Genomic DNA, 16,676 nt, shown 5'->3' on the forward strand with positions numbered 1-16,676 from the left:
GTGAAAATAGCTCATACCACAGCGTTACACTGCAACTGCTAGTCACATCAGCATTAGGGAAAGGCAGGAGTGCAGAGTGCTGTGCTGTTACACTGAGAAGTATCATTGATTGCTAAACCTCCTATTCACGTTATTGAGCATTGCAGCAGAGAGGGGCAGATAGCTGTCAGCTGCCTCATACAGATCTCCAAGCTGCCTGAACTTTCTGAAGCATCTTATCTCCTCATTTTTCAGCCCAATTGAGTTGTTTTTTTTTGCTCCACAAATCTTCTGCTGCTCAGAATTGTGTGACAGAGTGCAATTTAGGGTTTAACCCCTTAAGGACTCAGGGTTTTTCCGTTTTTGCACTTTCGTTTTTTCCTCCTTACCTTTTAAAAATCATAACCCTTTCAATTTTCCACCTAAAAATCCATATTATGGCTATTTTTTTGCATCACCAATTCCACTTTGCAGTGACATCAGTCATTTTACCCAAAAATGCACGGCGAAAGGGAAAAAAAATCATTGTGCGACAAAATTGAAGAAAAAACACAATTTTGTAAATTTTGGGGGCTTCCGTTTCTACGCAGTGCATATTTCGGTAAAAATGACACCTTATCATTATTCTGTAGGTCCATACGGTTAAAATGATACCCTACTTATATAGGTTTGATTTTGTCGTACTTCTGGAAAAAATCATAACTACATGCAGGAAAATGTATACGTTTAAAAATGTCCTCTTCTGACCCCTATAACTTTTTAATTTTTCCACGAACAGGGTGGATTGAGGGCTCATTTTTTGCGCCGTGATCTGAAGTTTTTATCGGTATGATTTTTGTTTTGATTGGACTTTTTGATCACTTTTTATTAATTTTTTAATGGTATAAAAAGTGACCAAAATACGCTTTTTTGGACTTCGGAATTTTTTTGCGCGTACGCCATTGACCGTGCAGTTTAATTAATGATATATTTTTATAGTTCGGACATTTACGCACGCTGCGATACCACATATGTTTATTTTTATTTACACTGTTTTATTTTTTTTATGGGAAAAGGGGGGTGATTCAAACTTTTATTATGGAAGGGGTTAAATGACCTTTATTAACACTTTTTTTTTTACCACATAACACACACTATTTTTTAACACACACTGATCTCTCATCCTGATCACAGGCGTGTATTAACACGCCTGTGATCAGTGTTATCGGCGCTTGACTGCTCCTGCCAGGATCTCAGGCACAGAGCAGTCATTCGTCGATCGGACACCGAGGAGGCAGGTAAGGGCCCTCCCGGTGTCCTGCAAGCTGTTCGGAACGCCGCGATTTCACCGCGGCGGTCCCGAACAGCCCGACTGACTAGCCGGGATACTCTCCCTTTCGCTTTAGAAGCGGCGGTCAGCTTTGACCGCCGCTTTTAAAGGGTTAATACCGCACATTGCCGTGATCGGCGATGAGAGGTATTAGCCGCGGGTCCCGGTCGTTGATGAGCGCCGGGACCGACGCGATGTGATGCGGGGTCGCACCGCGACCCCGCTTCATATCGCGGGAGCCGGCGCAGGACTTAAATATACGTCCTGCGTCGTTAAAGGGTCAATCCCTGGATTATTTTTTTTTTGTGGTGCTGCACTGTTGGGTCCTGCTGCTGTTCAGAAATACGTGATTGTTCAGTGGACTGTAGCGCATTTGTACCATTTTGTACCTGTTAATCTGTCAAGAGGCTACAATATTATTCACTGGCTGTTTCTTTTTTTAAATATTTTTTTCTGCGTTTAGTTAGGCATATTACTGCCCTTATCAGTGTATACCGCATACGTACATCCAAGTATTGTACCATTTACTACCTGTTAAGCTGTCAAGGTGCTCCATACCGTCAAAGTCCAAACAATAGTATCCACCGGCTGGTGTTTTACAAAAATACAGATTTTTTTCTGCGTATAGTTAGGCATATTACTGCCCTTATCAGTGCATACCGCATAGGTACATCCAAGTATTGCACCATTTAGTACCTGTTAATCTGTCAAGGTGCTCTAAACCGTCAAAGTCCAAACAATAGTATTCACCGGCTGGTGTTTTACAAAAATTCTGATTTTTTTTCTGCGTATAGTTAGACATATTACTGCCCTCATCAGTGCATACCGCATAGGTACATCCAAGTATTGTACCATTTAGTACCTGTTAAGCTGTCAAGGTGCTCCATACCGTCAAAGTCCAAACAATAGTATCCACGGCTGGTGTTTTACAAAAATACAGATTTGGGGGGGCTTGTTGGATTTGGTCCTTCGTACCCACACGATGGGGGTCCGGGACACTCAAAGTTTGTTTTAATTTTCAAATAAAAAAATGATGGCGCTGCTGGGCCTGGGTCTGTAATTTCAAATTTTCTCATTGGTAGCACCCGCTATCCAAAATCTTTTTCAAAAATTTCTAAAATTGTTGTGTTTTTTGGGGGGGATTGTGAAGCCCTGCTGTGTACTCGTGCATCAGCCAACTCCAGGCTGTGTCATTCAGGCAATATATGGGTTACTGATGCCGCTGTGGGGCCTGGGTCTGGTAATAGAGAAGGACTTCAAAGGAACCAGGATTTTCGGCGCTGACCACGGAGGAATATTCGGAGCCCAGGTAAAGGAATAAAATGTTATAGCAACGCATTTCACAGCGCTTGCGCGGCTTCATCAGGAGCCTGATGAAGCCGCGCAAGTGCGGTGAAATGCGTTGCTATAAAATTTTATTCCTTTACCTGGGCTCCGATTATTCCTCCGTGGTCAGCGCCGAAAATCCTGGTTCCTTTGAAGTCCTTCTCTATTCCACAATTCTTCAGTAAGGCTGCAGACTATAGGATTGTGATCCTTAAATCACGTGCCTTCAGCATTGTTGTGTATGCCACTACACAACTTAACAGGGTGAGCACGGATATTTCATCCTTCCCTTCCCCCACCCTCTTGCTGGCTATACTCCACAGGGAGCGCCTTTCTTCTTTCTTTTTTGGGGAACTGGAGGGTAAGTGGATTGGCTGAGTGGAGGGATAATGGAGACCGAGGTTTTGGAGGTTACTTTGCTGCCTAGGGATAGGTAACCCTGACTGCAGGGACCTAAAGGGTTAAGAGATCCAGGTTTAGCTGCCCTCCCATTTTCCCAGGGGGTAGCAGGGGATATAGGGGTATACGCCCAAGGGTATATTAGTAACATCCTTCCCCTTGGTGCTTCCTTTTGGACCCACCAGCTCCTGAGAGAAGAAGTTGTCTCGGGATGGCTGACAAGTATGTCTTTTGCTGTGATCCGGGAGCAGGTGCTCTCCTGCCTGGGCAACCTGTCTCGGTTGCTGGCCGAGATGGCTCCTCTTTGGCTGCGGGTGGTCGCAGGACTATCCGGCAGTCACATCCCCCTGCTAGTTTAAGCCCCAGCCTTCCGAGGGCTTCTGCAGGTGCACGGAGGAGGCTCTCAGTTCCGGGCCGAGGCGCTGCCATGGCCACGGCCCGGGAGTTGGCCCCTCCCCTTCTGGGTCATGGGGTCCCGGCATTTCAGCACGCTGCTCTGGCACATGTGTCCTTTCCCTACTCGGCTGCGCTGACACTGCCAGTATGGGTGCAGGGGCTCCTGCACCTTCTCAAGCCTCCTCTTCAGCAGAGGAGTTTCACAACACCCCTCCTGCCCAATTAGTGGTCACCATTGAGTCCCAGGGGGTTTCATCTCTGCCCCAGCAGCTCCCTCCTGGCCTTATAAAGGCATGCCTTGAGGAGCTTCCTTATGAGGATGCTGCTGAGTATTTGGGGGACAGCCTGCTTACCCTACCACCCCCTATGCAGCCTGTGCCTCAATCCCCTGTAATGTTTGGAGGCAGAACATGGCCGGTCAGCCACCGTGTGACTGTGTCCCCGTTTGTTGCAGTTCACGGTCATTTTCCCGGGGTTCTGGCCACTCTAGGCGGAGCAGGACCACTGGGTCCTATAGGAGGCATCGCAGGTCTTACCCCCAGGATTCTTGAAGCAGGGAGTGCTCCCGCAGATCCCTCTCATACCGGTGGCGTAGCCATCTCCCTCCGGTGAGAGTTCTGGCAGCTCCGTGAGCTGTGATCTCGCAGACATGAGGGATGGCGACATCATTCCAGATCTTCCAGTCGATCTTCCCACAGGGGCAGTTGGCCCTGCGCGGTTTCTGATCTGATTCTTGTGGTGGTTGCTGAACCTGTTCCTGCTGCATCTTCTGGTGGCCCTTCTTCATCTCCCATTGCTCCTGTGAAGACTGGTGAGTTCTATTTTGCAGAGGCCTGGGGGAGTGGGGATAGGCCGGCTGATTTGTTATCCACTTTGAGAGCTGCATTAGCTAAGATGGGGGGTCCGACTGCAGTTGTGCCAGCCCCAGGTCGCCTGGTGTCTCCGGTTAGGGTGGGAGTTCACAAGGAGGCATTTTTTTTGTGGTATTAACCCTTTGGGGTTGCATGTCGAGGACACGGTTAAGGAGAAGATTTGGCCAAATCACTATGTGGATCTGTGGACGCTGGTGTCGGTTGATCAGTATACAATAGACAAGGAGGGTAAGAAATCAGTCCCTGTGAGGTCCAGGGTTGTTAAGACAATGGGGAATTGGTTGCAGGTATTTGCAGTTTTGGGCTGTATCATGGGTGAAAAGCATCCAGAGCGCTGTTTGGAGCTTTTTGTTTATATAGACATAGGCATGGTGGCGCTATGACGAAGAATTTCGTCGCCACCTGGTTTGCAGTCTGAGGTGGGTTGGGGAGTTAAGGCAACTGACGTATGGTTGCGGTTGATGATGGCTCAGAGGATGCCATCCTTTCTGTTGGGGGATGCTGGTCAATCCGGGGCTGCCGGACCAGTGGCCGTGCGTAGACCCGGGGCGTGCTGGTTGTACAGTGAAGGGCATTGTTGATTCCTCAGCTTGTGTAAATACAAGCATGAGTGTTCCTCCTGTGGTGGAGGTCATGCAGTAGTGCGGTGTCCATGGGCTGCAAAGCTGCTGAGTGGAAGGACCCCCGTTGAATGTGCTCACGATGGGCCCATGGTTAGAAAAATACCCCAATAGGGATGATGCCATAGTTTTGTTTGATGGTTTTCAGTTTAGTTTCTTTATCCCATTTGTACTGGGGCATTGTGTTTCTGATTTTCTGGATAATCTGATATCAGCTAGAGAGCACCCCGAGGTGTTGCGGGAGAAAATTGGGAAGGAGGTTGCTCTGGGACACTTCAAGGGTCCTTTTGCATCCCCTCCTTTTTCCAACTTGCGATTTTCCCCGCTTGGTGTGGTTCCCAAAAAAGAGGTTGGGAAGTTTCGCCTTATTCACCACCTTACGTATCCGAAGGGTTCCTCGTTGAATGATGGTTTCCAAAAGAGGATGCTTCCGTTTCCTATGTCTCCTTTGACTGGGCGGTGGCTCTAGTCTGGGGGGCTGGGAAGGCGGCGTTGATGGCTAAGTCTGATATTGAATCAGCATTTTGTTTGCTGCAGGTCCATCTCAAATGCTATCATCTGTTGGGTTGTCATGTGGATGGGGCTTTTTATTATGATGTGTGTTTGCCCATGGGTTGTTCGATTTCGTATCACTACTTTGAAATGTTCAGTACACTTTTGGAGTGGGTGGTGCGATTTGAGATGGGCAGCTAAACCTGGCTCTCTCTTAACCCTTTAGGTCCCTGCAGTCAGGGTTACCTATCCCTAGGCCGCCAAGTAACCTTCAAAACCTCGGTCTCCACTTCAAAACCTCGGTCTCCACATTGGTCTCATTATCCCTCCCCTCAGCCAATCCACTTACCCTCCAGTTCCACAGGTTCTGGTAAAATTTGTGGTGGCGGAGGCTGCTGCACCTGTGGGTGCTGCCAGGGATGTCAGAGGGTTGCAGGCAGGGAACACGTCAGGGGCTTGGACAGGCACGACCTGCTGCAACATATATAAATGATTTCTTTTTAGATGATTTCTTTTTTGTTGCATCTGCTGGGTCTTCTAGGTGTCAGTTTTTGTTGGACTCTTTTTGTTTTTTCATGCAGAGGTTTGGCGTTCGTTTATCAGCTGAGAAGACGGAAGGTCCGTTTACGGTTATCTCGTTTCTTGGTATTGAGATTGCCTCTGTGTTTGCCTCTGGTTTTCCGGCTTCCGGACAAGAAACTGGAGAGTTTGCTTTAGTTGATGGAGAGTTTTTTGCAGTGTGCGCAAAGTTACGCTACGTCAGATGCAAGTTCTGTTGGGGAACTCGGTTTTTGCCTGTAGGGTGATGCCTATGGGTCGGGTTTTTTCTAGGAGATTGTCTTTGGCCACAAAAGGCATTTCTTGTCCTGGCCATCACATCTGCATTTCCAGGCACATGCGTTCGGATGTGTTGGTGTGGAGAGAGTTTTTGAGGAGGTATAATGGTCACACTTGTTGGAAGCGGACGAGTTGTCCAATGTGGAGCTTCAATTGTTTATGGATGCGGCTGGATTCTGTGGTTTGGGGGCTTTTTTCAATGGTGAATGGTCCGCAGAGTCGTTGCCCTGGGAATGGCAGGATCGTGGTTGGTGCTGTACCTTACTCTTCTTGAATTGTTTCCTGTTGTGGTTGCTGTGAAATTGTGGGGGACCCATTTCAGTAATCAGCGGGTGTGTTTTGGGACGGATAACAAAAGCGTTGTGAATTGCATTAATTGCTTGTCTTCTTCATTGCTTCCTGTTTGTCGTGGATTAGACATTTAGTTCTCCGTTGTTTACACTTGAATATTTGGTTTAAATCTCGCCAGGTGCTGGGGGTTGACAACGTTATTGCTGACTCTCATTCTAGTTTTCAGTTCCAGGAGTTTTGGTGAATGTGTCCGGAGGCAGCCTTGGAGGGGCTCCCCTGCCCCCCCCCCCCCCCCCCGTTCTTTTGGGACTTGGTGACCAACGCCTGATGCCTCTGATCGAGTCTTCGGTGGCGGCTGCTACCTGGGCCGGATACGGTAAGGCATGGACTGAATGGAGTGCGGTGATTGCGGGGCGTGCTGTGGCTGAGAATGTGGCTGACCGTGTATCTGTTACAGTGGATTATTTGCTGTCTTTGCGTGATGCTAATGTCTCTGCTGTGGTTGCACGAAGGCATTTGGCTGGAATGAGTTTTCATTTCAAATTGTTGGGGTGGGAAAATGTTAACAAACTATTTTTGATCCAACAGGCTTTGAAGGGTTGGCAGCTTACACATGTTCAGGGGGAAACCCGCAGAACGGTTTCCTATTCTTTGTTGGTGTCGTTTTTGCGTGCCACGGGCCAGTGCTGTTCTTCTGTTTATGAGTCAGTTTTGTATTCTGCTGATTTTTGCGTTATGTTTTTTGGTGTGCTGCAAATTGGTGAGTTTGTTCCAGCATCTAAAAATGGGGATGGTGGTTTGTTCTGGGAGGATGTGGTGTATTCAAATGGTGTTTTGCAGCTGCGCGTTCAGTGATCTAAGACGGATCAGGTGGGGCAAGGAACCTGGGTGCGCGTGCTAGCAGTAGGCGGGCGGCATTCCCTGTTCAGGCTGTTATGGAATTTTTATCAGTTAGAGGGTCTGGGGCGTATCTTTTCGTGCATGCGGATGGTTTGCCTTTGATGCGTTTTCAATTCCAGGCTGTATTCAAGCGCTGTTTGGGGTTGGTAGGTGCACCGGTGCCTGAGTTTGGTACGCACTCATTCTGTATTGGTGCTTAGACTGAGGCTTCAAGGGCGGGCCTCTCAGTGGCTGCTATGCGTGATATGTACGTCTGGAGTTGTTGCTTTAACTTGATTTCTTTTGCAGATCCCCCGAGGGCCACGGTTTTCTTTCTGGGTCATTCCTACTTCCACCAGCGGCACCGAGGGCAGATTGTAGGCCCGATGGTAGGTCATTGGGCTGTAGTAACATCACTGCACAGTGGAGTGGTATCCCAGGTATGCAGTGGCCGAGGGTTCTAACGGAGGCGGTGGACATTGCCAGGACGGTACGTGTGGTACTGAAAGCTGATGTGGAACGGCTTACGGGTTTCTTTTCGGAGCTCGTGCTGGTTTGGTCTGAGATAGTGCCAAGGGTCTCCTATCTGGGTGCTCGCAATGCCGATGCCATTTAGCGGTCTCGCCGTTTGGTGAATTCGAGAATGGCTAGGTTTGTACGATCTAAGGGCTTCTGTGGTGGGTCATCGGGGGCTTCCGTTTCTATGCAGTGCATTTTTCAGTAAAAATGACATCTTATCTTTATTCTGTAGGTTCATACGGTTAAAATGAAACCCTACTTATATAGGTTTGATTTTGTTCTAAAAAAAACCTAACTACATGCAGGAAAATTTATACATTTAACCCCTTAAGGACTGAGCCATTTTTCACCTTAAGGACCAGAGCATTTTTTGAACATCTGACCACTGTCACTTTAAACATTAATAACTCTGGAATGCTTTTACTTATTCTGATTCCAAGATTGTTTTTTCGTGACATATTCTACTTTAACATAGTGGTAAAATTTTGTGGTAACTTGCATCCTTTCTTGGTGAAAAATCCCCATATTTTGCATTTTTCTAACTTTGAAGCTCTCTGCTTGTAAGGAAATGGATATTCAAAATAAAAAAAATTTGGTTCACATATACAATATGTCTACTTTATGTTTGCATCATAAAATTTATGAGTTTTTACTTTTGGAAGACACCAGAGGGCGTCAAAGTTTAGCATCAATTTTGACATTTTTCACAAAATTTTCAAACTCACTATTTTTCATGGACCAGTTCAGTTTTGAAGTGGATTTGAAGGGTCTTCATATTAGAAATACCCCACAAATGACCCCATTATAAAAACTGCACTCCCCAAAGTATTCAAAATGATATTCAGTAAGTGTTTTAACCCTTTAGGTGTTTCACAGGAATAGCAGCACAGTGAAGGAGAAGATTCAAAATCTTCATTTTTTTACACTCGCATGTTCTTGTAGACCAAATTTTTGAATTTTTGCAAGGGATAAAAAGGAGAAAATTTTTACTTGTATTTGAAACCCAATTTCTCTCGAGTAAGGACATACCTCATATGTCTATGTTAATTGTTCAGTGGGCGCAGTAGGGGGCTCAGAAGGGAAGTAGCGAGAAATGGTTTTTGGGGGGCATGTCACCTTTAGGAAGCCCCTATGGTGCCAGAACATCAAATAAAAACATATGGCATACCATTTTGGAAACTAGACCCCTCGGGGAACATAACAAGGGGTAAAGTGAACCTTAATACCCCACAGGTGATTCACGACTTTTGCATATGTAAAAAAATATATATTTTTTTACCTAAAATGCTTGGTTTCCCAAAATTTTTACATTTTTAAAAAGGGTAATTGCAGAAAATACCCTTCAAAATTTGTAACACAATTTCTCCCGAGTACGGCGATACCCCATATGTGACCCTAAACTGTTGCCTTGAAATACGACAGGGCTCCAAAGTGAGAGCACCATGCGCATTTGAGGCCTGAATTAGGGATTTGCATAGGGGTGGACATAGGGGTATTCTACGCCAGTGATTCCCAAACAGGGGGCCTCCAGCTGTTATAAAACTCCAGCATGCCTGGACAGTCAGTGGCTATCTGGCAATACTGGGAGTAGTTGTTTTGCAACAGCTGGAGGCTCCGTTTTGGAAACAGTGCCGTACCAGACGTTTTTCATTTTTATTGGGGAGGGGAGGGGGGCTGTGTAGGGGTATGTGTATATGTAGTGTTTTTTACTTTTTATTTTATTGTGTGTTAGTGTTGTGTAGTGTAGTGTTTTTAGGGTACAGTCACATGGGCGGGGGTTCACAGTAGTTTCTCGCTGGCAGTTTGAGCTGCGGCAGAAAATTTGCCGCAGCTCAAACTTGCAGCCGGATACTTACTGTAAACCTCCGCCCATGTGAGTGTACCCTGTACATTCACATTGGGGGGGGGGGGAAACATCCAGCTGTTGCAAAACTATATACTCCCAGCATGTACGGTCTATCAGTGCATGCTGGGAGTTGTAGTTTTGCAACAGCTTGAGGCACACTGGTTGTGAAACACAGAGTTTGGTAACAAACTCAGTGTTTTGCAACCAGTGTGCCTTCAGCTGTTGCAAAAGCTACAACCCCCAGCATGTACAGACAGTGGAAGGACATGCTGGGACTTGTAGTTATGCAACAGCTGGAGGCATACTACTTTGGCAGGGGATCTTAGTTATGCAACAGCTGGAGACACACTGGTTTGCTACTTAACTCAGTGTTTCACAACCAGTGTGCCTCCAGCTGTTCCAAAACTACAACTCTCAGCAGTCAGCGACAGCCAACAGGCATGCTGGGAGTTGTAGTTATGCAACCAGCAGATGCACCACTACAACTCCAAGCAAGCACCTTAACTGATTGTGCAAGCTGGGAGTTGTAGTTATACAACAGCTGAAGGTACACTTTTCCATAGAAAAAATGTGCCTCCAGCTGTTGCAAAACTATAAGTCCCAGCATGCCCATAAGGGAATGCTGGGAGTTGTGGTGGTCTGCCTCCTGCTGTTGCATAACTACAGCTCCCAGCATGCCCTTTTTGCATGCTGGGAGCTGTTGCTAAGCAGCAGCAGGAGGCTGTCACTCACCTCCAACTGCAGATCTACGCCGCTTCAGGTCAGTCCCTCGCCGCCGCCGCTCCTGGGGCCCCAATCCCAACAGGGACGCCGGGGATCGGGGTCCCCAGCTCCCGGGGTCTTCTTCCCGCACCCGCTCACGTCCTCCGGAAGAGGGGTAGAGCAGGTTACGGGAGTGACACCCGCAGCAGGTGCCCTGATTGGTCGGCCGGTAAACCGGCTGACGAATCAGGGCGATCGTGAGGTGGCACCAGTGCCACCTCACCCCTGTTGGCTATGGCAGTAATTCAGCCAGTAATTCCGGGTCACCGGGTCACTGGAGACCCGATTGACCCGGAATCCGCCGCAGATCGCTGGGCTGAATTGTTCAGCGATCTGCAGCCATCGCTGACATGGGGGGTCGATATGTCGGGATGCCTGCTGAATGATTTCAGCAGGCATCCGGCACCGGCTACCCTCTGGCTAGCGGCGGGGGCCGGAAATGCGCAGGGCGTATCCATACGCCCTGTGTCCTTAAGGACTTGGAAACGGGGGCATATGGATACGCCCTGTGTCCTTAAGGGGTTAAAATTGTCATCTTCTGACCCATATAACTTTTTTATTTTTACGCATATGGGCCAGTATGGGCTGGCTCATTTTTTGCGCCGTGATCTGAAGTTTTTATCAGTAAAAATTTTATATTGATCGGACTTTTAGATCGCTTTTTTTCCCCATTTTTTCATGATATAAAAATTGACCAAAAATACGCTATTTTGGACTTTGGAAGTTTTTTGCGCGTACATCATTGACCATGCGGTTTAATTAATGATATATTTTTATATTTTGGACATTTCTGCACTTGGCAATACAAATGTTTATTTTTATTTACACAGTTTGTTTTTTTTAAATGGGAAAAGGGGGGGGTGATTCTTACTTTTATTAGGGAAGGTATTAAATGATCTTTATAAACTTTTGTTTTTACACTTTCTTTTGCAGTGTTATAGCCCCCCCTTGGTGGCTATTTCACTGCACATACCGATCTCATACACAGATCATTGCCGGGCATGACACGGCAAAGATCAGTGTAATCGGCGGTCGATTGCTCAAGCCTGGATCTCAAGCTTGGAGCAATCAATTGCCGATCAAACGCGATGGAGGTAGATGAGAGGACCTTCGCTCGCATTCTAGCTGATCGGGACATTGCGATTTCACCATGATGGTCCCGATCAGCCCAACTGAGCTGCCGGGAAGGTTTTACTTTCATTTTAGACGCATCGATCAACTTTGAACGCCGCATCTAAACAGTTAATAGCGCACGGCACAACGATCTAAAGTCGCTAAGCCTCCTGCTCCTATTTTTGTGCCTGGCTCACCTGCAGTTTGCTGGGAACTCAGGATGTGTCGTACAGCTATGCGCGTCGGCCTCGTATTGATGTTCGCTCACATCACGCTCCCAGAATTCAAGGGCTGGCTTTACTACGTCCTGACGACGGCCCTGGGTATTCTGAGAGCGTGACGTGCGCGATCATCATTACCGCACGCTACACATAGCTGTGCAAGCCCTTATCTGGGGACTGGAGAAGGTTCTGCCCTGAATTCCCAGCAACTGCAGCAGCAGAGGTACCAGCCTGGGGAGTCTAATATAGGGGTACTACCTGCCTACTGAGGGGAGGGGGTTGATCTGGGGGTACTACCTTTCTCCATGTCTATTTTGCTTGTGGGCCCCCAAATTCCTTCAAACAGCCCTAAGCACACTATAACAAGAGACGAGATTATCCAGTGCAGAATGTGCACTCTTCAACAATTTATTGTTTAGAAACCGACATCAGGACAAGGAAAGTCATGTGATGTGTTTCAGGTGTCAGCATACACCCATTGTCATACATAGTACTCCATAGGTATTGTTTCATTATATAGGGAAACACGTGAAAACCTCTCATGACATGTCCTTGTCCTGATGCTGGTTTTTAAACAATAAATTGTTGAAGATTGCACATTCTGCACTCTACAATCTCTTCTTTTGTTCGGTATGATGTGTGTATGATAGGTGTGTGTGTGTAACATAGATATGTGTAGGATAGGTGTGTGTGTGTGTGTGTGTGTAAGATAGATGTGTATGCTTGTGGCAGTATTATATTCAGGGGGACAGTATTTGGCAGGATTATAGGGGGAGATTTATAAAATAAAATTAAAAGTTCAGAGGAAAAGTTGGCCATAGCAACCAATCAGCTTCTTCTTTTATTTTTAACAAGGCCTCTGAAAAATGAAAGGATCGATCTGATTGGTTACTATGGGCAACTTGGCAACTTTTCCTCTCCCCCATAATGATTATTGTCTTTATACAGAGGATGAGTATCTACTGACAAAGTGTGTACCCAATGATGCCCGGGCATCAGACTCTGCAGAGAAGATGTAGCCGGAAGAAGTCCTGGCATCTGGACCAGATGAGGAAGAAAAGGAAAGACAACAGAGTAGAGGTCACTCAGGTCACTGATATCATTGTGTATTCTCTTGACTGTCCTATCACTGCTGTAGTCACATGTAAATTCTGTGGGGGTGATGAGTGAAACTGTGCCGCAATCTGTGGCTCTCCAGCTGTTGCAAAACTACAATTCCCATAATGTCTGAGGCTCTCCAGACATGATGGGCGTTGTAGCTTTGCAACAGCTGGAGTGCCACTTGAGCCGAGGTGATCGATGGAGGTCCCAATATTGGGCCCTCACCAACAAAATGGGCTGCTTAGTTTTGTTCCCAGTATGGCCCGGGTGCAGGGGGGCCCAGGGCAATCTGTAGCACCGGAGCCCTGGGGAGGAGCATAGGGACCTGCGCACTACTGCTGGGCCCAGTCCAGTCCTGTAGTCTCGGGATGATGCAAGAGCAGTTTAAAAAGTTTATGTTTATTTAGTTAGCTTTATTAAGTATATAGAAGATTTAAGACACGTATTATCCTAATGCCAGCAGCTCGCAGCACAATCAGGATCTATTCCATACATGTATGGATTAGATACTGTGCCCCTCCTGTTTGGATTAGATACTCTGTTACCCCCTCATATGGATTAGATAGTGTGCACTTTCCATATGAATTAGATACTGTGCCCCCCATATGGATTAGCATTGGTTAATGCGCCCATCATATGTATTAGAATTAGATACAATGCTTCCCTTATATGGATTTTATATACTGCGTCCCCCCCCCCCCCAATTGTATTAGATACTATGCTCCCCCTAGATGGATTAAACACTGTGCCCCCCAAATTAAATAGGGGGCACAGTATCTAATCCATATAAGGGGTTACAATATTTAATACATATAGGGGGGCACATTATTTAATTTATAAAGAGAGGCAGAATATTTAGTCCATATGGGGGGACAGTGTCATACCATGACAATATCTAATGCATTTAGGGGGACATAGTATGTAATCCATGGGGGGGGGGGGCGGGCGTAGTATGATACCATTATAGTATCTAATTCATTTAGGGGAGCACAGTATCAAACCCATACAGGGGGTCACAGTATCTAATCCATTTGGGGGGGGGGGGCACAGTATCTTACCGTGACAGTATTTAATCCATAGAGCAGGGCACAGTATTTAATCCATATGTTTTTTTTTGGGGGGGGGAGCACCGATACAGCACCTTGCCAGGGGCGTGAGGGGCACTAGGTACGCCACGTCCTTGTGCCGCTAACGGGGTATGGCGCGGGCTCCCGACTCGAGCCTGTGTCATACCAGCCGGCCCTCAGAAGGAAAGATGAATGTAGAAAAGAGGTTGAAAAGAGGTAGAAAAATGGGTCACTGTGTAAAAGTTGGCAGGGAATGTGGCTTGACTCTGAGAATTAAATTGGGTGCCAATTATCAAAAAGAATGATGTTTGTTAACCAAAATTAGCAAGCAATAGAGTCCTCGGGATAAGTGAAAGCCAAAAATTGGAATGTAATAGTAAGTAATATAACTGTATGATGTGATAGGAAAGAAGCAGACTGGAGTCTACGATTCTGATGTTGTATTGCTTCATTATTGTGTCCTCCTAATGTAAATCCCCAACAGGACATCTATGAAACAAACATGAGTCACGTCCTCTTACGAATTATTCTGCAAGCAAATTAGCTGGAAAACCACTGCATGGTTTACATAAAAAAATGATGCTGATGCTACGTCAAACAATAATGAAAGCCATGTTATAGAAATGTGTTTTTTATTGTTTTGGACAAACACTTTTAGTACTATAGGTTTGTAACTCCTTTACAGTTATTGCCTGCATGGCAGTGCTCCTGGCTCCTGCCGCAGAAGCCTATTCCCATAATATAGGGTGGGCTATTTATATGGATACACCTTAACCCTTTAATGACAATGGACGTAAATGTACGTCATGGTGACGTGGTACTTAACGCACCATGAAGTACAAGGTGCAGCAGATCATCAGCAGCCAGGGACCCGCCGGTAATGGCGGACATCCGCGATCGCGCGGACGTCCGCCATTAACCCCTCAGATGCCGTGATCAATACAGATCAGTGCGGTACTTTGAATGGATGATCGGATCGCCTACAGCGCTGCCGCGGCGATCCGATCATCCGGCATGGTGGCCGGAGGTCCCCTCACTTGGCTCTGGTCTGAGATCGAGCAGACCATAGCAGAAGATCACTGATAATACTGATCAGTGCTATTTTCTATACATAGCACTGCACAGTATTAGCAATCAAATGATTGCAATGAATAGTCCCCTATGGGGACTTAAAAAGTGTAAAAAATAAAAAGTACAAAAAAATGTAAAATAAAAAAGTAAAAAAAGGGAAAAAAAGGTCAGTTTTTCCCATTTTACCCCCAAAAAAGCGTAAAAAAAATAATTAATGCACATATTTGGTATCGCGCATGCGTAAAAGTCTGAACTTTTAAAATATATTGTTAATTATCCTGTACAGTGAACGGCGTAAACGTAAAAAATAAAATAAAAAAATTCCAAAATTGCTGCTTTTTTGCCACATTTTATTCCCAAAAAAATTTATTAAAACTTTATAAAAAGTAAAACCTAAGCAAAAGTGGTACTGATATAAACTACAGATCATGGTGCAAAAAATTAACCCTCATATTGCCCCATATACGGAAAAATTAGAAAGTTATAGGTGGTCAAAATAGGGCATTTTCAAACATACTAATTTTGTTAAAATGGTTTGAGATTTTTTTTTTTAAGCGGTACAATTTTAGAAAAGCATATAACATGGGTATCATTTTAATCCTATTGACCCACAGAAAAAAGAAAACATGTCATTTTTACCGTAAAGTGTACAGGGTGAAAACAAAACCTTCCAAAATTTGCTAAATTGCGGTTTTCTTTTCAATTTTCCCGCATAAACAATATTTGTTTGGTTGCGCCGTACATTTTATGGTAAAATAAGTGATGTAATTACAAAGTACAATTGGTGATGCAAAAAAACAAGCCCTCATATGGGTCTGTGGATGGAAATATAAGAGAGTTATGATTTTTAGAAGGTGAGGAGGAAAAAACTAAAATGCAAAAATAAAATTGGTCTGGTCCTTAAGGCCAAAATGGGCCTGGTCCTTAAGGGGTTAATAAAATGGGAATGGTTGGTGATATTAACTTCCTGTTTGTTGCACATTAGTACATGTGAGATAGGAAACTATTCAAGATGGGTGGTGACCATGATGGCCATTTTGAAGTCGGCCATTTTGAATCCAACTTTTGTTTTTTCAATAGGAAGAGGGTCATGTGACACATCAAACTTATTGGGAATTTCACAAGAAAAAGAATGATGTGCTCGGTTATTCTTTCATGAGTTATGTACAAGTTTCTGACCACTTATAAAATGTGTTTAATGTGCTGCCCATTGTGTTGGATTGTCAATGCAACCCTCTTCTCTCACTCTTCACACACTGATAGCAACACCGCAGGAGAAATGCTAGCACAGGCTTCCAGTATCCGTAGTTTCAGGTGCTGCACATCTCGTATCTTCACAGCATAGACAATTGCCTTCAGATGACCCCAAAGATAAAAGTCTAAGGGGGCCAGATCAGGAGACCTTGGGGGCCATTCAACTGGCCCACGATGACCAAACCACTTTCCAGGAAACTGTTCATCTAGGAATGCTCGGACCTGACACCTATAATGTGGTGGTGCATCATCTTGCTGGAAAAACTCAAGGAACATGCCAGCTTCAGTGCATAAAGAGGGAAACACATCATCATGTAGCAAT

The sequence above is a fragment of the Hyla sarda genome, chromosome 1 (genome assembly GCF_029499605.1).
Source record: "Hyla sarda isolate aHylSar1 chromosome 1, aHylSar1.hap1, whole genome shotgun sequence".
In the NCBI taxonomy this organism is placed as follows: Eukaryota; Metazoa; Chordata; class Amphibia; order Anura; family Hylidae; genus Hyla; species Hyla sarda.